Source organism: Microtus oregoni, unplaced genomic scaffold (genome assembly GCF_018167655.1).
Source record: "Microtus oregoni isolate MIOR12 unplaced genomic scaffold, Mior012 000048F_ref0000485, whole genome shotgun sequence".
NCBI classification, from domain to species: domain Eukaryota; kingdom Metazoa; phylum Chordata; class Mammalia; order Rodentia; family Cricetidae; genus Microtus; species Microtus oregoni.
The window spans coordinates 16,289,697-16,314,819 of NW_024543222.1; the positions used below are offsets into that span (position 1 = coordinate 16,289,697).

The 25,123-nt window shown below is 44.1% G+C and overlaps 1 pseudogene; it reads left to right on the plus strand.

Annotated features, from left to right (window-relative positions):
• The window catches only part of LOC121436029, a 49,015-nt pseudogene that overhangs the window by 1,550 nt on the left and 22,342 nt on the right, over positions 1-25,123 (plus strand).

The following is a 25,123-nucleotide window of genomic DNA, read 5'->3' on the forward strand; positions in this document are numbered from 1 at the left end:
AGATAGGTAGATAGAGGCTATTTAAAAATATTTAAAGAATTTTAAAGGATCAAAACAAGTGGCAGTAGCCTACCTATCAGTCTCTTAGTTCAGGCAGCAACCCTGTAGCTCTGTCCATTTGTAATTAGTCATCATGGGGCTAGAATGGGGGCTTTGTGGTTGACGGTTTACTGATAATGCACAGGATTGGAATATAGGACCTACTGCCCACATCTGGTGGCTCACAACCTCCTGAACCTCCAGCTCCAAAGGATCTTCTGCCCTCTTCTGATCTCCATAGGCAGCTGCACACATGCACACACAAAGACATGCACATATAACTAAACATAAATCTTTAAAGTACTTCACAACAGTCAGGTTCACACAGAGAAAGCAGTTTCATTTTTTTTAATTATTCATTCATTTATTCAATCAACAAACTGTTGTTGTTCTTTCAGATGGCATGGCATCTTAGTTCTGAGAATGGCAAAAAATGTTGGTCCCTCAGGTGCTTATTAGCTTGTAAACTAGTGATAGAAATACAATGTGTGTACAGATTCATAAATAACAATAATCCTTTGACTCTATTTGTATTATTCAAATCTTATGAATATATATCACATCCTAAAAATGAAATAGGGAAGATAACTCAGTGGTTAAGAGTACTGGCTGCCCTTCCAGAGGTTCTAAGTTCGATTCCCAGCAACCACACGGTGACTTATAACCATCTGTAGTGGGATTTGGTGCCCTCTTCTGGCCTAAAGGTATACAAGCAGATAGAGCACTCATATACAATAAAAGAAATAAATAAATCTTTTAAAATGAAATAAGCATCGAAGAAAGAACTAGTAGTATAAGAAATCTACAGTAGGGCCAGGCATGAATGATGGCAAAGGTCTTTAATGCCAGTACTCAGGAGACAGAGGCAGACTGATCTCTATGAATACTTAGTGAGTTCCAGGACAGCCAGTGCTACACAATGAGACCGTGTCTAAAAAAGAAATCTGTAGGGTTGGAGATGTAGCTCAGTTAGTAGAATGCTTACCTAACTTGTAGGAAGTCCTGGGTTTGATATTCCACCATGCTGAACAAACAAAACAAAAAACTGTGTGTAGTGGTATATACACACCTGTAATACCTACACTCAAGAGGTAGAAACAGGAGGATCAGAAGTTTAAGATAATTCTGTGCTAAGTAGTTTAAGTCCAGCCCAGACACTATGAGACCTTGTCTCAAGAAAAGAAAAATTCCATAATAACATGGGTGTAAAATATTTAACCCAGAGAAATTTGCATTCTCAAGGAAGCTTTGAGATGCTAATGAACGCCTAATAGTTTTAGTTATTTGTAAGGTGTGTTAGGAAGGCTGGTGGTGGTACCTGATGGGACTGGAGCAAAGACAATCGTTGCTGAGCCCAAACCTACATCAGGACTGATTAATTATGCATATTTCTTCCTCTTGTAAAATTCATACAAATCAGCGAATTCTTCCTTCTAACAGGGATTAGTACCTTAGATTAATAGGTGTCAGATCATCTCACGCACACTTTGGGAGCTACCCGATGAGAAAACTGAGACAATTTCTTCACCCACTTGCAATCCTGTGCTTTCTTTGCAGGGCTTCCTGAGTTACTTCTTATCATCACTGTTCACCAAAGACCAGTTAATCATTGGCTCTGAAGAGTATGCAGGAAAGTACTGTGGCTTAAACAATAACATTTATTTAGGGTTCTTTCTCTACTAAATACAGTTAAAATCTTCTCCTATGCTATTTAATCTCTGTGCTCACTCTGTAAAGTGAAATCTCTGGCAGGTTATGATATTTCTGGGTCTCTCGCTTGTGATTTTAGGTTCACCTGTGCAGCAGACATAAGGGAGTTTTATATGAGAGCCCTTTCCCTGACACCAAGAACTGAAAAGGTACTGCTTTGGACTGATTGTCAACAGGATCATGAAGGTAAGCCGTGTAGATTTTCTTTAACTAACCACATTCTCCTTTAAACATTATAATCATCAAAGGATTGAACTGGATTGTGAAAAGCTAGTTACTGCTGAAGGGAACTAGATGCGAATCTGTAACCTCTCAGTGGTTTGGACTTGTCCATCACCTAGAAATAATCACTTCTGCCACTGGGATGGGGAAGTCCACACTTTTCTTCACTGTTTATATGGTGTGAAATAAAAAAAATGGTTCTCTATATCTGATAGTGGTCTTGCAAATCTCACTTGATCTTGAAGCTATATAGTATACCTCAAATAGTAGTTGAAATAATTGAAACACATTTTTTATTTCTCTTCATTAAAATCCTGGAAGTTCTGGGTATAAGCAATGGCACAGAGAAACTGCCCAACTCGACCACTCTGTTCAGAAAGATTTATTGGGGATTCAAACTGCCAAGGCCATCTCTTGTGGAGGGCAGAGAGAAGAGAAAAATGGCAGAAAAGCAAACAGACAGTACATGACAGTAAGCAGGACAGGGATCTGGGTTGACACAGGCTGTGGGGATTGATTTGGATGAGGTGCCCCTGCCTGAGGTAGTTTACCTTTGGGGGAAGGTTAAGAGGAACCCACCTTTAGGCTTGTTTACCTGGCAATGATCCTTCTGTTTACCTGGACATCTTCCTTCTGTTTAGGACAATGTCAGCAGCACTGCTGTTTGGAGAGAGGGTGTCTTTGGACCTGACAGTGGGGATGTGGCTTACATCAGAGAGCTCACTTAGCATAGATGAGGTCCTAGATTTGAGCCTCAGTGCCATGAAGTCAAAATCAAATTCTAGGATGGATTGCAATTCAAAATCCTAACAGCTTCAACTGCTTTCCAACCTTTGAGGTGGAAGCTTTGAGTTACTTGTGTGTGGAAAAGTCAGGCCAGAAGTTCTCGTGTGCTGTAGAGATGGTACTCCTGTACCCATAGTGCAACTAATGAATTTAGAAACCCTGGAGTTGGCATTGCTGAAGAACCTGTGCGTGATCTGAAGGAAGGTATGTTTTCATATCACTTTGTCTTCGTTGGGGTGTCTACTGCTGTGAGGAGACACCATCACCATAGCAACTCTTTTTTTAAAAAAAAATTTATTATGTATATAGTGTTCTGGGCACCAGATCTCATTATAGATGGGTGTGAGCCATCATGTGGTTGCTGGGAATTGAACTCAGGACCTCCAGAACAGCAGTCAGTTCTCCTAACCTCTGAGCCATCTCTCCAGCCCCACCATAGCAACTCTTATAAAGGAAAACACAAATTGGGGCTGCTTACAGTTCCAGAGCTTTAGTCCCTTATCATCATGGTGGGAGGCAGGGCAGTGTACAGGCAGACATGGTGCCAGAGAAGGAGTTGAGAGTTCTACATCTTGATCCACAGGAAAGTGTACTACAACTTTATTCATATAGCTTGAGCATTGGAGACCTCAAAGCTCATCCCCACAATGACACTGTGGTAGTTTGAAAGAAAATGGCCCCCAAAGGGAATGGCACTATTAGGAGGTGTGACTTTGTTGGAGTAGGTGTGGCCTTGTTGGAGGAAGTGAGTTGCTGTAGGGGTGGACTTTGAGGTCTCTTATGCTGAAGCTACTGCTAGTGGGACAGACCATTTCCTGTTGCCTGCATATCAAGATGTAAGGACTCTCAGCTGCTCCAACACTATGTCTGCCTACACACCACATCGCACCATGATGATAATGGACTAACGTCTGAAAATGTAAGACACCCCAGTTAAATGTTTTTCCTTTATAAGAGTTGCTATGGTCATAGTGTCTCCTAGAAACCCTAAGACAGAAGTTGATACCAGAGACTGGGGTATTGTTGTGATAAGGCCTGACCATGCTCTTGTTTGAAGAAATATGAACCTTGGTACTGAGGATTAGAAAAGCAGTTGAACACTTAAGAGCAGCTTAATAGGCCATACTAGTAGGAGCATGGAAAGCAGTGGTACTGAGGGTGATTTGAACTAGGGGCTGGGGTGGGGGCTAACTCTAAAGGTTTCAAAGGGGAATTAAATAATTATTAATACATGGACTATAGATCATTCTTGTGATATTTTGGTGAAAAATGTGGCTGCCTTTTACCCTTGTTCCAAGAGTCTGCCTGAGGCTCAAGTGAAGAGTTTTGGATTAATTCCATTGGCAGAGGAAATCTAGTATAGACTCTGTCGTGTGGTTATTAGTGGTTAGTCTAATGAAGACTTATAATAAAAAAGGAGAAATCTGAGCAAGAAAAAAATACAAGCTATGGAATAATTTGAGGAGAAAAGGAGCACCAGGAATGGAGTGAAGTGGAGCTAGGTCCTGTGCTCAAGGAGACAAACAGATGCAGAAGTGGAATGAAGGGAGTGGGGAACCTCAGGGCCAGAGCCCATCCAGACTACTTTCCAATTTGTGAAAAGGAATTAAAGACAAGTTTGGAGCCAGGTGTAGTGGTGCATGTCTTTAATCCCAGCACTGGAAAGGCAGAGGTGAGCAGATCTCTGAGTCTGAGGCCAGCCTGTTGAAGTCAAGCTCAGCAGGTCAGAGAAACTAGAGAGGAGATGTGGATTGGTAACTACTAAACACACACACAGGAAACTTATCTGAGGGGGCAAAGCTTAATTCTTCATTTTATTTTTCTTTTATTCCTTTTATACTACCTAAGACAAAAATTTCTATGCAAGAAAAGATTACCTCACAACCACAAGTTATGTATTTTCCAAAAACAAAATCTTTACACAGGATGAAATCACATTATGATCACAAGTCACATGCTTTTCTTGGAAGCCCACAAGTAGTTAAACATTTTCCTTTGCATTAATTTTCCCACCATCACATCTTCATCCCAAAGAATGATTCTTTTATTATTAATTATTACGTTTTAAGCAAGTCAAGCACATTTTGTCAGTCCCTTATACTAGCAGGCAGCTGTTTGTGGCTCTAGTGCACTCCCTCTATTTCTACTCTACAAGTGGTCTAGCTAACCATCTAGTTTTCTTTTTTCTTTACACATACTAGGGTCATTTCATTTCTTTTCACGACTTTGTTTTTTTTAAGATGCATACCAAAACATGTGATTAATTTTGTAAGTTACACGACTAAGGAACTCAGACCTAACCGTGGGTGGTAGGGACATAATTGCTTTCTTTTCCCATCAGCCTGTTTTTTTCACAGGAAGAATTCATGGGTCTAGAATGCATGAAACTCCTTTGTTCTTATTTTCTGTCCTCAGTAAGTTTTACATCTTGCTAAAGGGGAATAACTTCTATCCTTATTTTTGTCTTTCTCATATTTCTTATTGGCCCAATTGCCAGAATTACCTAAACCTTTCCCCTAATCATCTTTACTAACTGTCCTAACTACCTAACTATCTTTAAGTCATTGATCCAACTAAGCATCATTGCTCTTATAAAACAAATCATCACTGGGCAACTGACTTTAATTATATTAGATACAGTGGGACTCCTTCACACAGTAACCACATCATACCAAGTACAGTACGAACACAATAGCAGCAAGCAGGAGAAAGGGCAGAAAAGCAAGGGGCTTTCTGGGGATAAACCCTCTGAGGCTTTGCCTCTCCATGGTGCACCCATCATAGCTATCTGGTGGATTGTATCCCATAAGCTCTATTGCTGACTACAGCTCCTCCAATATGGCCACCATCACCAACTTGGTCTACGGAGCAAGTTCCAGAACAGTCAGGCTTAAGCAGTGAAGGAAACTTGGAAACAGAAAGCTGGTAAAGGAGTAATTGGGAGATCTCTGAGTTCAAGACCAGCCCAGTCTACAGAGCAAGTTCAGAACAGCCAAGATTAGGCAGTGAAGGAAACTATCAAAACCAGAAAGCTGGTAAAGATGTTAGTGAACAAGGGGGCCATGTTCCAGCCCCCAGTAAGCAGCAGAACTTGGTAGCTTTGGCCAATGAGGTTCTGGCTTCAAAGATAGAAAAAAGGCATTATGAAGCTTTCCTCCATGACTAAGGAAAATCACTGAGGCCAGGCATGTTTCAGGAGTGTCCCTAAACAGAGGCCTAAAGAGACTGTTGTGTGAGCTGTGAAGGTGAAGCCTGGATTGTCTTGAAGATCCCATGATGTTAGTGATGCCAGAGCCTTGGGATACCTGCCAAGGACAGCTGCTATCAGGGAGTGGCACCTGCCCCAAGAGAAAGAACTATGTTGCAGTCAACAAAGCTGAAAGGAATTAGAGATCTGAAAAGCATTTTAACATCAGACATGGAGATGCAGAGTTTGCAGCTTGCCCAGCTGGTTTTTGGTCTTGCTTTGGTCCAATATTTCCTCATTATACTCCCTTCCTATGTTTTGGAATAATATGTAATGAGAGCGTTTGGGGGACAGCCCCGAGACCCTCTCAGGGTTCAGAGAGGAAGCAGCAGCCAGTGAAGGATACGGATGTCTGAGAACAAATGAATCTCTCATACAATGCTTTTCTAATTCAGTTTCTTTATTGTTCTGCTTCTAGTCTGTCCTACCTCTTCATTCCCCCTAGCTGCTTCTTCCAGCTTCTTCTCTCTAACTTCAAAAATCTTTTTCTTCCAAGAACCTTGAAGTGATATAGAAATTACAAGAATTACCTCTCACTGGTCAAAGTCACATTCCTAGGATAAGCCATAAGGAGTTGAGCCATTGCCATGGCTACACAAGTGTTTCAAGATTTCAGGAGTAAAACTATAACCAGATGGGAGTGGGCACAGTGCCCAGTGACAAAGTTTCAGACGCAGGTCTATTGTTAGTAGGCTGGCAAGTGAAGAACTGGCATGCTTCTCTTAGGGTGCTTTGTGTAGTAATGTTGGTTGGACATCTGTGACTCTGGCCCTGTACATAGCTGTAAGGTTTTAAACTTATGATCTATTTACAAAAAGTCTTTAGTCTAGTTTAAACTTGCTTTGAGATGAAAGTGAGCTAACTGTGAGCAGTTAATCTGAGCAAAAGAACAAGGCAGGCTGTTAAGTGTCCACAGTCCTTGTGGGACAAATAGACCCAGTTATGAAGCATGCCCCAGCATAGATTCTACAATCAAAACTAAATAGCTAAATGAAAATTCATCTTCCTAACCACCCACAGATATATGTGCCCACAAGGCTGAGATGCTATCATGAGATTACATATACACATTGCATAAAAATGCATGGTAATAGGGAGATATCACAGCTGTTATCGCACAAGCAAGATTACAATGAAAGCAATAGTTTTCAGCATCAGTGTCCCTGCAGACCCTGCTTGGCAGGGTTCCTCCATCTGAGAATAAGATTGCCGCTTGTTGGTTTCCGGCCACCAGGCTAGCTTAGACCCAAAATAATTACACAGAAACCACATTAATTAAATCACTGCTTGGCCCATTAGCTCTAGCTTTTTATTGGCTAACTCTTATATTAATTTAACCCATTTTTATTAATCTGTATATTGCCATGTGGCTGTGACTTACTGGGTAAGTTTTTAGCATCTATCTCCGGGGACTCCATGGCTTCTCTCTGACCCACCCTTCTTTCTCCCAGCATTTAGTTCCATCTTTCCTGCCTATCTAAGTTTTGCCCTGTTATAGGTCCAAACCAGTTTCTTCATTAATGGTAATCACAGAATACAGAGGGAAACCCCACATCAGGTTGACATCTGAATTATCAATTGCTGTAAGCTGTAATTACATCATGGCCCACAATAGCTCATGATAAACACTCCTGGCAGTTATGTATATCCTGTGATATTATATGTTGGAAGTATTGATCAGCTTTTTGAGTTTACAGGGGATTCAGTTAAGAAATTGCATGAATCTCAGAAGAGATTTTGAACTTTAGACTTTTAAATAAGTTTGAGACTGATATAGACTATGGGGACTTTTGAAGTTGGGACTGAATGCATTTTTTGCTTTGTGATGTGTTCCTTCAAGTCTTTGGGGGCCAGGGAGTGAAATGTTGTGGTTTGAAAGAAATATACTCCCTCCGCCTCCAACAAGGTCATATCTACTCCAACAAAACCATACCTCATAATAGTGCCACTACCTTTGGAGATCATTTTCTTTTAAACCACTGTTGTAGAATTATTATTAATAATTTAATAATGTATTGCTTTAAGATGTGTTGCATTTTTTATGCTGTGGAACTTTTTTTAAATTTTATTAATTTATTTTTTAATTGAAAAAAAATTTCCGCCTCCTCCCAGCCTCCCATTTCCCTCCCCCTCCTCCCACTCCTCTCCTCCTCCCCCACTCCTCTCCCCCTCCCTCTCCAGTCTGAAGAGCAGTCAGGGTTCTCTGCCCTGTGGAAAGTCCAAAGTCCTCCCCCCTCCATCCTGGTTTAGTAAGGTGAACATGCAAACTGGCTAGGCTCCCACAAAGCCAGAACATGAAGTAGGATCAAAACCCAGTGCCATTTTCCTTGGCTTCTCAGCAGCCCTCATTGTCCGACATATTCAGAGAGTCCGGTTTTATCCCATGCTTTTTTCAGTCACAGTCCAGCTGGCCTTGGTGAGCTCCCAATAGATCAGCCCCACTGTCTCCGTGGGTGGGTGCACCCCTTGTGGTCCTGACTTCTTTGCTCATGTTCTCCCCCCTTCTGCTCCTCATTGGGACCTTGGGAGCTCAGTCCGGTGCTCCAGTGTGGGTCTCTGTCTCTATCTCCACCCATTGCCAGATGAAGGTTCTATGGTGATATGCAAGATATTCATCAGTATGGCTATAGGATAGGGTCATTTCAGGTTCCCTATCCTCAGCTGCCCCAGAAACCAACTGGGTATATCACCCTGGGCACCTGGGAGCCCCTCTAGGTCCATGTCTCTTGCCAACCCTAAGATGGCTCCCTTAATTAAGATATGTGCTTCCCTGCTCCCTTATCCAACCTTCCTTTATCCCAATCATCCCGTTTCCCCAAGTTCCCCCATCCTCCCCTTCTCACTTTTCTCTCCCCATCTCCCCTTACCCCCTCCCACCCCACCCCCAAGATTCCAATTTTTTGCCTGGCAATCTTGTCTACTTCCCATAACCAGGAGGATAGCTATATGTTTTTCTTTGGGTTCACCTTCTTATTTAGCTTCTTTAGGATATCAAATTATAGACTCACTGACCTTTATTTATGGCTAGAAACTAATTATGAGTGAGTACATCCCATGTTCATCTTTTTGGGTCTGGGTTACCTCATTCAGGATAGTGTTTTCTATTTCCATCCATTTGCATGCAAAATTCAAGAAGTCATTGTTTTTTTACCGCTGAGTAGTACTCTAATGTGTATATATTCCACACTTTCTTCATCCATTCTTCCATTGAAGGACATCTAGGTTGTTTCCAGGTTCTGGCTATTACAAATAATGCTGCTATGAACATAGTTGAACAAATGCCCTTGTCATATGATCAGGCATCTTTTGGGTATATTCCCAAGAGTGGCTTGCTGGGTCCAGGGGTAGGTTGATCCTGAATTTCCTGTGAAACCACCACACTGCTTTCCAAAGTGGTTGCACAAGATTGCATTCCCACCAGCAATGGATGAGGGTACCCTGTAGGGATAAGTCCCACCCCTACGGGGGCATGTTTGCCTCGGGCTAATATTTGCCTATAAATTTGGCGAGCGTGCTCCCAGCCGCTGCTTCTGCTTTCCTGGTCTCCGCGGGAACGGTGGTTCTGTAAGTCTATTAAAGCTATATATATATATATATATATATATATATATATATATATATATATTTACAATCTTTCTGCATTCGTTTACGCTGTTACATTTTGGTGTCCAACGTCAGGCTATTTTGCCCCCGACTCAAGCGGGTAGCCCACTAGCTAACACAGCACCCTCCCTGGTGCTGTTTTTTAGTTTGTAACTTGGGCCCTAGTGCCGAGTCCGAGACACACTCAGCCACACAGTCCCATTCTGCCCCTCCTGCTCGCCAGAGCAATTAACCCCTTCCTGCCTGCCTTGGCTAAGTTTGGAGCAGAACCCCACTGCCTGAATTAGCAGAAACTCAAGTACCTGTGGTTTTGCCCTGATACAAAGTGACTTGGCCCGACGGTGGTGGTGCATGCTTTCAATCCCAGCACTTGGGAGGCAGAGGCAGGCGGATCTCTGTGAGTTCCAGGCCAGCCTGGTCTACAAGAGCTAGTTCCAGGACAGGCTCCAAAAACACAGAGACCACCACTGGCAGGAACCGATCATTGCAGGTAAAAAATTTTTCTTTTATAAATAAAATGTCGGAACACGTTAGTATTCAAGAATTTAACAGGTTTTTTAATTGTACCATGTGGGAGATTTTACAAGAGGTGTCTATCACCCCACATCTATGGATCCTTCTGGGATTCGTAGTTTTCATTGGCACTAAATTGTTTGATAATAGAAATATGATAAAGTCTTTATGAGATGAATCCAGGATTCTTAAGGCAGAGATTGAACACTTAAAAACAATTGAGAATGACAACAATCTTCTCAAGAATCAGTTTGAAGTTCTCCAGGCTGATGTTAAGGAGAAATTCATTACTATGGAAGAGGGAACAGCTGATTTGGATCGTAAGCTTCGGTCCCTTTCTGTAGGAAATGAAACATTAACTGAGATAATCAAAACTGCTGAATGTGACAATCGGATTTTGTCTAAAGCTTATGACAGATTGACGGAAAGATTGTCAATACAAGAAGGCACGGTTTATGCCATAAAAATTATGTCCAAAGATGAGATGTTATCTCTAACGGACAAACTTCATACTTTAGAATCCTCAATGAAGGCTTTGGAACATAGTTCTGGACAGGAGATTCAGACATTGCAGAAGGCAATGGTGAATAGAATTGAAAAGATTGAGGAATTTCTAAATTCTGATGAAGAAGAGCAAAGGGTAGAAAGGCAAATTTTAACTACATCTGTGGGTAAATCTCTCCGGGAAAATTTCCACAAAGCTCTACCTACAGCTCTACCTGCCTTTCCATTAATAACAACAGAGAAGGTGATTGATTCCAGAAACCCTAGGGTCATCAAGGAGGATACACGGGAGCCTGTCTGTATGAATGATCTCAAGGAAATAAAACAGGCTGTCATGACTTTTGGGATGCAAGCCTCTTTTGTTAAAGAGATGCTAAGATCTTGGGCCACGACAAGCAGAGCAACCCCCTTGGACTGGCTCCAGCTGAGCTCTGTGGTACTTGAGAGTGGACCGCAATTGAAATGGAAATGCTTATTCAGGCAAGAGGCTAGACTCTTAGAACAGCAGGAAAAAGCAAAGGGAATTAACATTTCCCTAGATAAAATTCTAGGTGAAGGGCTCTTTTCTGACCCTCAGGAACAAGCTAATTTGGATGAAAACACACTCTCCATGTGTACTACAGCAGCCTTAAGTGCTTGGGACAGGGTACAAGACCCAGGACAGAGAATGGAATCATTTGTCAGAGTTAAACAGGGTCAGAGAGAACCCTTTAGTGACTTTTTACAAAGATTAACTAAGGCTGTACAAATAGGGATATCTGACCCAGAAGCAAGACGTATAATGATTGAGTCTTTGGCTTATGAAAATGCAAATGTGGAATGCAAAAGGATTTTGGGGCCTTTAAAGCTCAGATCAGCGCCCTTGGAAGAATGGGTCTTGCATACACTCAATGTTGATACATTTGATTATGGCACTGAAGCATGGGTAGAAGAAGCAATTTCCAATGGTAAAAGGAGACACAGAATACCAAATGTTTTAATTGTGGCAAAATGGGTCATATGAAAAGGAATTGTAGACAACGGATTTTCAGAAATAATAATAATAATGCATCTTTCAGAAATAATAATAATAATGCATCTTCTAGAAATAACAGAAATAGGAGGACTCAGCCTTCAGGTTTATGTAGAAGATGTGGAAAAGGCAGACATTGGACGAATGAATGCAGGTCTACAAGAGATAGACAAGGCAACCTTATACAGTCGGGAAACGTGAGAGGGGGGCCTCACAGGCCCCCATGGCAAACATGGTTCAGTCATTTCCAGTATCTGCAGAGAACGTGCCTCGTCAGGACAATTAGGAAGCCCCATGCCTACTGTTATAAGCAATAATATCAGAAAGATAAGTTACGTGTGTTTTGGCAAACTTCTATAAATGATCAAAGACCTAAACTGAGAGTGTGTGTAAATGGCATTTTTATTACTGGCCTGCTGGACACAGGTGCTGATGTAAGTATCATTACCCCAGAATCTTGGCATCCGTATTGGCCTCTTCAGAATGTAAATGTTCAGTTCCTGGGAATTGGAACCCTATCTCGAGTAAGGCAGAGCATGAGATGCGTTGAATGTATAGGGCCAGAGGGACAAATAGGAAAATTAAGGCCATATGTAGCCAATATCGCAATGAATTTATGGGGTCGTGACCTATTACAACAATGGAATACCGAAATTAACATTCCTGCTACTTCTAGAGCCTATATTTCTGAGAATAATATTAAAAGATATTACAAACAGAGAAAACTGGCCATTAGGGCTGTGCAAGAACAAGCAATTGATGTCCCTTCAGAGATACCAACAGCCTTACCTCTAAAATGGTTGACTGAGAAACCAATATGGACAAAGCAATGGCCTTTAGCTGAGGAAAAATTACAGGCTTTAGAACAGCTGGTACAAGAACAACTAGATGCTGGACATATAGAAGAATCTACCAGCCCTTGGAATTCTCCTGTATTTGTCGTTAAGAAAAAATCAGGTAAATGGAGGATGGTGACAGATCTCAGGGCCATCAACAAGGTTATTCAACCTATGGGCCCTCTGCAATCTGGAATTCCTTTGCCCTCTTTATTACCAAAAGGATGGCCTCTCATAGTTATTGATTTAAAGGATTGGTTTTTCACTATACCTTTGCAAAAAGAAGATAGAGAAAAATTTGCCTTCACAGTGCCTACTTATAACAATTCTCAACCTTCGAAGAGGTACCACTGGGCCGTCCTCCCCCAGGGTATGTTAAATAGCCCCTCCCTGTGCCAATATTTTGTGAACCAACCATTGCAAATAATGCGCAAAAATTTCCCAAATCTATAGTATACCATTACATGGACGACATTTTGTTATCTGATTCAAACATGGATACCTTGAACAGACTGTTTGAAGAAATAAAGATACTTTTACCCAAATGGGGATTGCAAATCGCTCCTGAAAAGATTCAGAAGGGAGATTCTGTTAATTATTTAGGTTATAAAATAGGTTTGCAAAAAATTAAGACACAAAAAGCACAAATTAGGAGAGATCACCTACGGACTCTTAATGACTTTCAAAGACTGTTAGGAGACATTTCCAGTCTACGACCAGCTATTGGAATAACACCTGATTTAATAATTCATTTGAACAAAACCTTGGATGGTGATAAAGATTTAAGCGGTCCCAGAGAATTAACAGCTGAAGCAGAAAAGGAACTGACAATGATTGAGGAAAAATTACAACAGGCACATGTGGACAGGGTGAATCCAGAGCTCGATTGTATTCTCGTCATACTACCATCAAAAATTTCTCCTACAGGAATTTTAATGCAGAGAGATGATATTATTTTGGAATGGATCTTTTTACCACATAAACCAAGTAAGAAACTGAAAACTTATGTGGAAAAAGTCTCTGAGTTAATTATAAAAGGCAAGCTGAGACTTTGTCAACTAGCAGGCATAGACCCAGCAGAAATTATAGTGCCTTTCACTGCTGATGAACTAAAGAAATTATGGGAAGATAATGAACCATGGCAAAGAGCTTGTGCTAATTTTTTGGGAGACATTAATAACAACTATCCAAAAAGCAAGAGGCTTAACTTCATAAAGAGAACTTCTTGGATTCTTCCTCGAATCGTTCGTGATGCTCCAATAACTGGAGCCCGTACATTCTATACTGATGCCAATAATTCAGAAAAGGCAGGTTACAAATCAGAAGACTTGGGTAAGGTGGAACAAAGTCCTTATAATTCTGTCCAGAAGGCGGAATTATATGCCATTCTTATGGTGCTAAGGGATTTTAAAGAACCTATTAATATAGTCACTGATTCACAATACGCAGAAAGAGTTATTTTACATATTGAAACTGCTGAATTTTTACCTGATGATACAGAACTAACCTCATTGTTTCTCCAGGTTCAAGATTTGATCAGGAACAGGCTTTGCCCTATGTACATAACACACATCCGATCCCATACGGGTCTGCCAGGTCCTCTAGCACAAGGTAATGCAGAAATTGATCAATTATTGATTGGCAGTGTTCTACAAGCCTCTGAATTTCATAAAAAACATCATGTTAATAGCAAAGGTTTGAAGAAAGAGTTTTCAATTACATGGCAACAAGCTAAGGAGATTGTAAAGAAATGCCCTACTTGCTCTTTCTATAACCAAACGCCACTGCCTACAGGGGCTAATCCAAAGGGCACCCAAAGGAATGAAATCTGGCAGATGGATGTGTTCCACTTTGCAGAATTTGGCAAATTAAAATATGTTCATCACACCATTGACACTTATTCAGGCTTTCAGTGGGCAACTGCTTTAAGTTCAGAAAAAGCTGATTCAGTAATCACTCATTTATTAGAAGTCATGGCTATCATGGGTATACCTACACAAATAAAGACAGATAATGGTCCTGCTTATGTCTCTAGGAAAATGAAACAGTTTTTTGATTATTACAATATCAAGCATGTTACAGGTATACCATACAATTCTACAGGTCAAGCAGTCATAGAAAGATCAAATCGAACTACAAAGGATATGTTGAACAAACAGAAAGGGGTGGAAAACACCCCCAGAAATAGGTTACATAATGATTTGTTAACCTTGAATTTTCTCAACGCTAATGAGAAGGGGACAACGGCTGCAGAAAGCCATTGGATAATGGAAAAGTCTACTGAACTAAATCAACCAGTTTATTTCAAGGATGTGCTGACCTCACAATTGAAGCCAGGAGATGTGCTACGTTGGGGAAGGGGTTTTGCTTTTATCTCCACAGGTGAGGAAAAATTGTGGATACCATCAAAATTAATAAAGGTTCGGTTTGAAGAAGAGAAGCCACTTGGAAAAGATAAATAGCAATTCATTCACAAGGATGGTGAGCATACTGATGGTAAGAAATACAGATAGGTTGGGGGCAGGGTTCTTTTCTTATCTCCACAGGAAAATACTCATCTTCAAAGAAATTGAAGGACCCTGAATATTTAATTACTGATGGATGGACACATTTTGTAAGTATTAATTTTTATTTATATGTCTTATTAAACATTTCTTTATAAATATATAGAGCTGGTTTTGAAGTTGGACTCTGGCTCAGTCCCTCTCCAATTCCAAGCCTGTTAGTAAGAGAAAAACCCAGATTTTCTGGAGTTTCTGTCTCATGTCAAGAGCCATGATATGGGACAGAAAGAAATATGAGTTTAGAAAACATCTTCATATCTATCATACTTTTCATTGAATATATCTATCATGCCTTTCATTGAATATATATGTATGTCTATGTATGTCAATATGATTAATGTTTAAGTTTTTCACAATGAACAATGAGTTTTTCCTGAAGTGACATTTGAAGTTTCCAGGAAGAAGATGGGGCCCCAGAACAACAACTCTACCTGGTTGATATGACATCATGATACTGATAGCTCTACTACAAGACCTGTTTTGGATACCAGCACAAGATGATCCCAACTTGGTTAGCTGAAATGGTGCACATCTTGTACAACATTCTGGCCAGACCTCCACAAAATACTCAGAGACTATTTGCAATTTTAAAAGACATTGATCTTGAAATTTAACCATCATTTTACTTTCACAGGATCCCCCAGAAGGAACGTCGCCCCCATGACAGCTGGAAGTAATTCTAGAGGACGACGTCCCCTCTCCCAGTAAAGTTTACCCCTGGGTTTAGGGACATCATTTAGGGGTTGGGAGGTTGGGGGAGGAATTTTATAAGCTCAGGGATCATTTTGAAAAAAAAAAAGAGGGAATGATGGGATAATAGATTTATAATTGTGAGTTACTGCTTTTAGACAAATATATTGGGATTGATTCTTGTATATTGATACAAAGTTAAATTATATTGACTATTGTATGCATGCATGTTTCTATGTCTGTTTAAAACATTTGTATGTATTGACATATATTGTATTGATATATATATATTGTATATATTTACCATATTGCAGTTGTACATTTCTACCTCTGATTAAGATACTTATATAATGTTTGTGTATTGATATATATTTGCCATATTGCAATGTATATTTGTACAGTGTTTATATTTGGAGGTCATTATCCTCATTTGTTACACAGTTGTTTATTGTCTTAGTCTTTAAGTTAGATAGATATTGAGAATTATATAGATAAATAGTCATCTAAGTTTGTCATTTATAATTAGACTAATCAGGTTCTCTAGATATATAGAGATTATACTCAGTATAGATAGATAATCTTCGACCTCTTCAAAGAGCTGTAGAAAATGGCCTTTAATCTAACTCAGAGTTTCGTGATAGGGAGACACAATTGCTCCTGGCAACACCGCTCTTTTCCTGAGAGAATGTTGAGCACCAAAGACACTCCATCTGGAGCCTTTCTATTTGGCAGAACTGGCCTTTGGGCAAAGAAATGCCCATACCTCAACCACTGACACAGATACAGAGCGTGCATCAATGGATAAAACAGGACTGTCATATCCTGCCAAGACAGGGTAAGATAGTTTTGAAAAGTTCCTTGCCTTTAATAATGGTATGTCAGTTATGTTAGGCCTTAGCCAAAACTGGTTGACTCAACGTTGCAAACGAGACTTTGGGTGATTGCCCAGGTAGTCAGTTGTCTCTGTCAATTGTTGCACATTTTGGATATATCTCGTTTGTTGAGTAGTGTTTATTCCCTTCTCAGATCTTTGACAGAGTTGAAGTTTATATAATTGTAGTTACTCTCTACATTATTTGGATTCCTTGAGATAGAATGTTTAGCAAAGCTTTTGTTCTCAATATTGTTTGTTATATTTATTATTTGTTGTTATTGTATATAGTTGTATTTGGTTTGGTTCTGTCTTATTTAGACAAAAAGGGGAGATGTAGGGATAAGTCCCGCCCCTTGGGGGGCGTGTTCGCCTAGGGCTAATGTCTGCCTATAAATTTGGCGAGAGTGCTCCGAGCTCTCTCTTTTGCTTTCCTGGTCTCCCAGCCATTGCTTCTGCTTTTCTGGTCTCCACGGGAACGGTGGTTCTGTAAGTCTATTTCTACATTCAAGATATATATATATATATATATATATATATATATATATATATATTTACAATCTGTCTGCATTCGTTTACGCCGTTACAATAACCATTTCCCCATCCCCTCGTTCTCTTAGATCAAGACCCTGGACAAGGCCGGAGTGCTCCACCGTACCAAAACAGTGGACAAGGGGAAGAGACTTCGGTGAGGGCCTGTCCAGACCCCAACCGTGGCAGAGTGGGCCGCGATGATCCAGTTCCCCAAGTGCTAATCTCCCTTATGCCACGCTCTTACTAATCCTCGTGGTGTGGTGACCATGCAAAGTCCTGTGAGGAAACTGAGGCACCTAAGGTTCCTTGCCTGCCATCTATTATGTGGTGGGAATCCAATTCTGTGGGGGTGAGTCCTCTAGATCTCAACCCCGCCCACCCCCACCTCCCTCTGTCCTCAGGAAGAAACACTGGAGCGCCTCCTGGACGGTGCTGGAAGGCGGCGTCCTGACCTTCTTCAAGGACTCGAAAACCTCAGCTGCGGGTGGCCTGGTGAGACCTGTCACTGAGCAAGGGAGACCTTCTGCTCTTGTTTTCTGAGCTGGCTTAGAAAAGGCTGGTTTAACATCTTTTTTAAAAAACACTTATTTATTTATTTATTTTACAATATCCTGTCTGCGTGTGTGCCTGCAGGCCAGAAGAGGGCACCAGACCTCATTACAGATGGTTGTGAGCCACCATGTGGTTGCTGAGAATTGAACTCAGGACCCTTGGAAGAGCAGGTAATGCGCCTAACCACTGAGCCATCTCTCCAGCCCGGAAAGGCTGGTTTAGAAGATGGGTTCCCAAGTACCAAAGTAGCTGGATAGTGGCAAAGAGGGACAATGCTGGCAGGTTCGCCACAGTACAAAGCACTCCAGCTACTGGGGCCTGCAGAAAAGGGTCCTTGGTGATAGACAGCTCCAGTCTGGAGAGCTGGGAGGCTGGGGCCTGGCATACCTGCTCACAAAATGGGGTTGGGCTCCTTCTTCTTTTCCTTTCTGCTGGCTAGCAGATCCTAGGACAAAGATGCTCTAGGAGCCTGGTGTATTGGTCCACGTATTTTAGCAAGCCCATCTGGGTGGATGCCCCTTGTAATTTTGCCTCCTCCATTCCTTCCTTCTCCACAGAGGCATCCTTCCAAGCTCTCCACCCCGGAGTACACGGTCGAACTGAAGGGGGCCTCTCTCGATTGGGCCCCCAAAGACAAATCCAGCAAGAAGAATGTGTTAGAGGTGAGTGGTGGGATTGGGGGAAGGGGCCCCTAAATCCCACTGCAGACAGGGCCCAGGAATGGGGTCCTGCAGAAAGTGGGGCTGGAGTGCTCAAGACTCAAAGTCAAGGCTGCCCCATCTTGGGTTCAGTGTTCATCGTGTTGTCCGAAAGTCCCCACTCTGGGTATAGAGTTCATAGCCCTTGCCACTGAGGGTAAGAACCAGGTCTCTGGGAGATGAAACTGCCATCCCCGGAGGGACCCTCTCTCAGCCACCAGTCTGAGACTGAGAACTGAGTCTAGCCACTCACTGTGATGGGCTGAGCCAGCGACCTGCTTTCACTGACCAGAGCCCAGACTCCAGTTTTTATTGGGTCCCCAATGAATAGACTAGTGACAAGTTGGTCTGGTTTCCCAGCAGGTAGAAAAAGAGTACTCTGGCAAAGGCCCCATAATACCACGCCCTTCACTGTTGGGGCACGGGGGGGGGGGCGGGGGTGACCGTCCCTAAGAGCAGTGAGGCAGAACTCCAGAAAAGCACAGACAGTGAGGGGCAGAGGAGATGGCTTAGTGAGTGAAGTACTTGTCACACAGACTCAGGAGCCTGGTTGGTGGCACAGGCTTGTAATCCCATGGCATGGAAAACAGACATGGATTCCCTGGGGCCTGCTGGCCACCCAATCTAACCTAAATGTTGGATTCCAAGTCAGCAGGAGACCCTGTCATAAAACAACAACAAAGTAGACAACACCTGAGGAATAACACCCAGGTTTGAACTCTGGCTTCCGCCTACACATGCGTGCACACAATACACACATGCATGCACACACATACACACATGCACAAAAAAACCCTTTGACAGTGAACTGGTAAAATCCACCACCACCACAAAAAAAAAAGTAGCCAGTATCTGTCAAAAACAAGTTAGGGATGGTCCAGGATGGGGAGGAGCTAGGAGCAAACCATGAATAGGTGATGCTCTGGTGGTCTCTGAGGGAAACTTAGATCTATTTCTCCAGGCAGCAAGTGAGAAAAGGGACAGCGATTGATCCCATAGATCTTTCCTGTTAGGGGGAGGGTCCTCTCTAGGTTCCTGGGAATCCAAACTGTCCTAACTCTTGGTTCTTTTTTTTTTTTTAAAGATTTATTTATTATGTACACAGTGTTCTGTCTGTCTATATGGTTGCTGGCCAGAAGATGGCACCAGACCTCATTACAGATGGTTGTGAGCCACCATGTGGTTGCTGGAAATTGAACTCAGGACCTCTGGAAGAGCAGTCAGTGCTCTTAACCTCTGAGCCATCTCTCCAGCCCCTAACTCTTGGTTCTTAAAGAACTTTCTAATGTGTAACTTTATGAACCTGGGCTCTAGAGAGATATGTGCCCTTCCAAAGAGCTCCATGGAAGCTAGCCAGCACCTTGGGTCTGCTTCTGATAGCTTATTATGAAGAAAGTCAAACACACAATCCAGACATTCTGCAGGGAGCTTGCATGCTTCATTTTTGATGATTTTCCAAGCTTTATTCAGGTCTATATTTATTTAAATGTGCGAATGTTTTGCCTCCGTGTATGTGTGTATATATGTATGCATGTGCACCACATGTGTGCCTGGTACTCCACAGAAAAGGGCATTGGATTCCCTGGAACTGGTGTTGGAACTGGATGGTTGTGAGCCTCCTTATGGGCGCTGGGCACTGAACCCAGGTTCTCTGCAAGAGCAAGAAGTGTTCTTAACAGCTGACTGAGCCATCTCTCCGGCCTCTGAGTTATAATTTTAAAAGGAGAGCAACCAAAAACCGTTTTCTCTGACTCTAGAAGTCATCCCCCACCATCTGAGCCAGGTTCTGCCTCACTCTGGACCAAAGGGCTAGATTGATACGTACTTCCAAAGCTAGGCATTGCAGCTGGGACAACTCTGTGTTTAGAATCAGCCAATCACGATCTATTTCTACTCCCTGTAGTTTTTTTCCTTTTCATTGCCATTCCAGCAACCAGACTCCCACAGGAATTTTCTATCACTTTGCCAATGCCCTGGGGGAGGCCTGCTGTGTTCTGTGTCAGGCAGCAAGGAGCCTGGCAGAGCTCTGACCTGTCACTACTGGCTGTGTGCTCCCAAAGAAAGTGACCCCACTTAATCTGCCTGTCACAAACATTGTCGCCACAGCATTAAACAAAGAGGAAGACTTGGATCTGGCTTGATGCCTTTGCTCTATTAGGCTCTGAGTCTCTTGGGGAGGGACAGGTCGCCTCCCTCTCAACACACACACACACACACACACACACACACACACTCCAAGCCTACTCCCAAGACAGACCCAGGGAGCAGGGGTAACTGACTGGCTTGTGTCCCTTCAGCTGCGAAGCCGAGATGGCTCAGAATACCTGATCCAGCATGACTCGGAGGCCATCATCAGCACCTGGCACAAGGCCATAGCCAAAGGCATTGAGGAGCTGGTAGGTAGAGCCTGGGACCTCCAGGGCTGACTGACAGGGACTTGGGCCTTTTATGCAGGACCCCAAGCTATGCACCCAGAACCTATGACACCAATGGAATGGTGCCGTTTCTGCAAAAGCAGCCCATCTGCTGGTGAGAGGGGCTGTCCAGAGGCACGTGACTCCCGCTCTGGGCTGGTCTTGCAGGATTCCACGGGAGGGCACAGCCGCAACCTGAAGGAGCTTCTCATTATAAGGCAGGTGGAAAAGTACATAAGTGCCCCGAGAACCAGACTCAGGCAGGGGTGACAGCTCAAACTGGAAGATGAAGGGTCAACAGATTGAATTCAAGGCCTCGTGTCTGCTAGACAAGTGCCCTGCCAAACGTTGAGCCATAGCCCTGGAAGTGTCAATCATGCATTGTGACTATATAGCTTAGTGACAGAGGACTTGCCCAGTATGCAAATGGTCCTGAGTCTGGTCCCCAGCTGTGACAAGCAAAATCCACAACTATTTAGATGGAAATGACCTCATAGTGTTTGATTCTTGATTTCATATGAGTTAGCGCTGGGTCCAGATTTTGATTGTCCTAATACAGCAGGAATCCAGATGCAGGAGGTACTGGTGCGATCAGCAATGGTACAGTGAGTTTATGAGTGAGAGCCAGTCTAGCGGGATGTAGAGATTTGACTGAAAACTGTGCAGAAGTCAGGAACTGGGAGGCTGCTGAAGACAGCCTGGATAAGAAAGAGAGAGAGAGGGCAGAATGACCTGACAGCTCCCGGAGGACTCTGCAGCCAAGGAAGGTGGATGTTGATTCCGGAACTTTAACCTTCCTGGGATGTCTCCGGGCTAGAGCTGCTCGGGAGAGGCCCCAACTGACCCGGGGCCTTGGTTCTCTGAGGCTGTCTGATTCTAGTCCACAGACCAGCTCCAGGGGGTGGAAGGTGAGCCCAGCAGTGCTGATTTCGGGTCCAGTGAGCGCCTAGGAAGCTGGCGGGAGGAGGATGTGCAGCAGAATGCAGGTGTGAAATGGGGTCAGGTGGGGAGATAACCAGAGTCCCCTCGGCGGGGGTGGGGGGGTGAAGTGATGCCCTGGCTGAGGATCTAGGGCCAATGCTATCACTGCCACCTACCGTCTGAGTTCGGTCTGTGACAGCCTCACCTTCCCAGAGCCCTGGAGCCCTGGATAGCGATTTGAGCAGGGTCCGGCTCAAGCTCCGTAAATTCCTACAGAGAAGACCCACTCTGCAGTCTTTGCGGGAAAAGGGCTACATCAAAGGTACCTGCGACTCGCCGGGATCCGGGCTCAGGTGGCATGGGTCTGGGCGGCGCTGACCAATCTCTCCCCCAGACCAGGTGTTTGGATGTGCGCTGGCTCAATTGTGAGAACGCGAGAGGAGTCCCGTGCCACGCTTTGTGCAGCAATGCATCCACACTGTCGAGGCTCGGGGTATGTACGCATGCACAGACAAGGCAGAGCTCCATGGCCGGCTTCTAGGAGCAAAGGGCGGAGACCCCTGGGGGATTACAGGGTCAAGGAGAAGCAGATGGGCAGATCCTGAGTAGAAACTGCTAGGGTCCCTAGCCCTTCCAGGCTCAGCCATTCCCCTTCCCTCAGGGCTGGACATCGACGGGCTGTACCGCATCAGTGGGAACCTGACCACCATCCAGAAACTGCGCTATAAGGTGGATCACGGTGAGGTTCTTCCCCAGTCCCTACTCTGGGGGCTGAAAGCACAAGTGGATGCTGACTGCTTCTCCCCACCCGCCTCCACCCCTGGTCTCTCCACACCCGCCTCCTCCCCCGGTCTCTCCCCACCACAGATGAGCGCCTGGACCTGGATGACGGGCGCTGGGAGGACGTCCACGTGATTACGGGCGCATTGAAGCTCTTCTTCTGGCAGCTTCCAGAACCCCTCTTCCCCTTCTCGCACTTCCACCAGTTCATAGCAGCCATCAGTGAGCGGCTTAGGGAGAGGACGGGTGGGGAGGTTGGCCAGCCTTTGTCACAGCCAGCAGACTGTCACCTCTGTTTCCTTCCCTCACCCAGAGCTGTAGGACCCAGCCCAGCGCAGCCGCTGTGTACGTGACCTGGTGCGCACGCTGCCCGCTCCCAACCACGACAAGCTCCGACTGCTCATCCAGCACCTGTGCCGGTGAGCACGCCAAACGTCCCAGGGCCAAAAGGGAGGGCTGGTCGTGGCTGTGGCCCCTGTTGAAAGACTCCCCAGCCTCTGAGCTCTTGGTCCCACCGTTCCCACTGCAGGGTGATCAAGCATGGCGAGCAGAACCGTATGTCCGTGCAAAATGTGGCCATAGTGTTCGGGCCCACGCTGCTGCGGCCTGAGATGGAGGAAGCCAGCATGCCCATGACCATGGTGTTCCAGAACCAGGTAGTGGAGCTCATCCTACAGCAGTGCGCAGACATCTTCCCGCCGCACTTGTTGTTCTTAATTCTGCGGGTTAGAGGGTAAAGACGTTACGCGAGGAAGAAGACACAGACACGCAGCAGTCCCATGTGGGTGCACTTTAATGGGGGAGGGGTAACAGGCAGGTAAGGGGTGTGCGAACACGATGGGAAAGGTGGAGAAAGAGAAGGGAGGAACTCGTGGCGGCCTTTGCTTTTTAACGGGGAATGCGAAGGCTTCTGGGAAATGTGTCCTGCGCTTGTGTTTGCTGGAGTCCAGCGGAACGCTGGGAGCTGTAGTCTTGCGAAGGAACAACATTTCACCCTTTTGGTTTGATTAAAAAAAATTGGGGGACCTCAAAGGGTAGGGAATGGGGGTGTAGTCCGGTCTCTCATGGCTGCTTCCTGCTGGCTTTGGGTGTTGAGGGGTCCAGGGAATGTCCGATTATTCTGGCGATGTCCCACTGGCATCTGAGGTCGCTGGTGTCCGAGGTTGCTGGTGTCTGGGATGGCTGATTGTACCGCTGGCATTTGAAGTCCTGGCTGTCTCTGAGGTGGCTGATTGAAGAAATCTGTCTGGCTTTTCCTGAATAGCTGGGTCATCATTAAGATGCTGGAAGGCAAAAGTTGCATTAGTAAAAGGAAAAATTAAAAAAGGGGGGGGATCTGGGGTAAGGGAGGGAGAGGAGATCCGGGGTGAGGGAGTCTTAGGATGTCCGGGGTTAAGAATGATAAAAAAAATTAAATGATACTTATTCTGTTAATGATCCGCTTGTGTTTGATTTGTTTAGGTGGGTTGGGCTGGCATCCTGGAGCTTAAAGAGAGTGTCTTAAAAGAAATAGATTTCAGCCGTATATTCCTTAACATTTCAGGGGCCACTGCTGCAGTCAGCGGCTGACCTGCTATGTCAAAGAACCTTATTGAGAATCTGCTTACCACCTGAGTCCTTGACTCCGTATTTGATGATGGTACCTGTAACGACAGCTAGATGGTTATTTATGAATTTAAAGAAGGGAGGGTGTGTTAACACAGTGATGGGTGGGGACCACTGTTTTCCTTAGACTGTAGTAGAGGGGACTGAATCTGGCGTCCTTTGGAACTTAAGAGAACAAGGTCCCGTCTGAGTTACCGTGTATGAAGGATTATCTTGAGCTGTGGAGATAAACAGTTTAAGATGTGACAGGTGAATCCAATGAGGAATTCCTTCAAGCTTGACAGCTGTGGGAGTTAAAAGAATTACTCTGAAAGGGCCCTGCCATTTAGGGGAAAGAGGTGAAGGGCGCTGGCCTGGGGGTGAGAGTAATACCTATCTCCTATTTTAATCGGCGGTGGACATGTATTAGCACATGGTCGAGGTAGTGAGTGATCTGTGAAGTCCCACAGTAGTGAACGTAAGTGGAAAAGGAGGGGAGTGAGCAGGTGGTCAGGAAGGGGAGAGGTCCCCGATGAAAAGCCGGGGGTTAAGACCGGCCGCCCATACATGAGTTCAAAGGGTGAAATGAGAAGGGGGCCCCTTGGAAGAGCTGGGAACTGGAGAAGAGCTAGGGGCAGGAGTCTTACCCAGTCGAGGTGGAGCTCCTGTGACATCTTAACGAGGGCTTCTTTTAAAGAGCGGTTAGTTCGTTCTACCTTACCTGATGACTGAGGATGTTACGGTATGTGAAAATTCCAGGGGATTCTAAGCGCTTTAGACAGATTTTGAGAAATCTGAGAAGTAAACTCTGGACCGTTATCTGACTGAAGAGAAGCTGGGAGTCCAAACCGAGGAATAATCTCTCGGAGAAGAATATTAGAGACTGTCTGGGCTCTCTTGTTAGAGGTGGGGAAGGCTTCAACCCACCCAGACATTGTATCCACCAGAACCAGGAGATATTTAATTCTCCTGACTGTGGGCATATGAGTAAAATCCAGCTGCCAGTCAGTTCCCAGAAGGGAGCCCCTTGCTTGGTGGGTAGG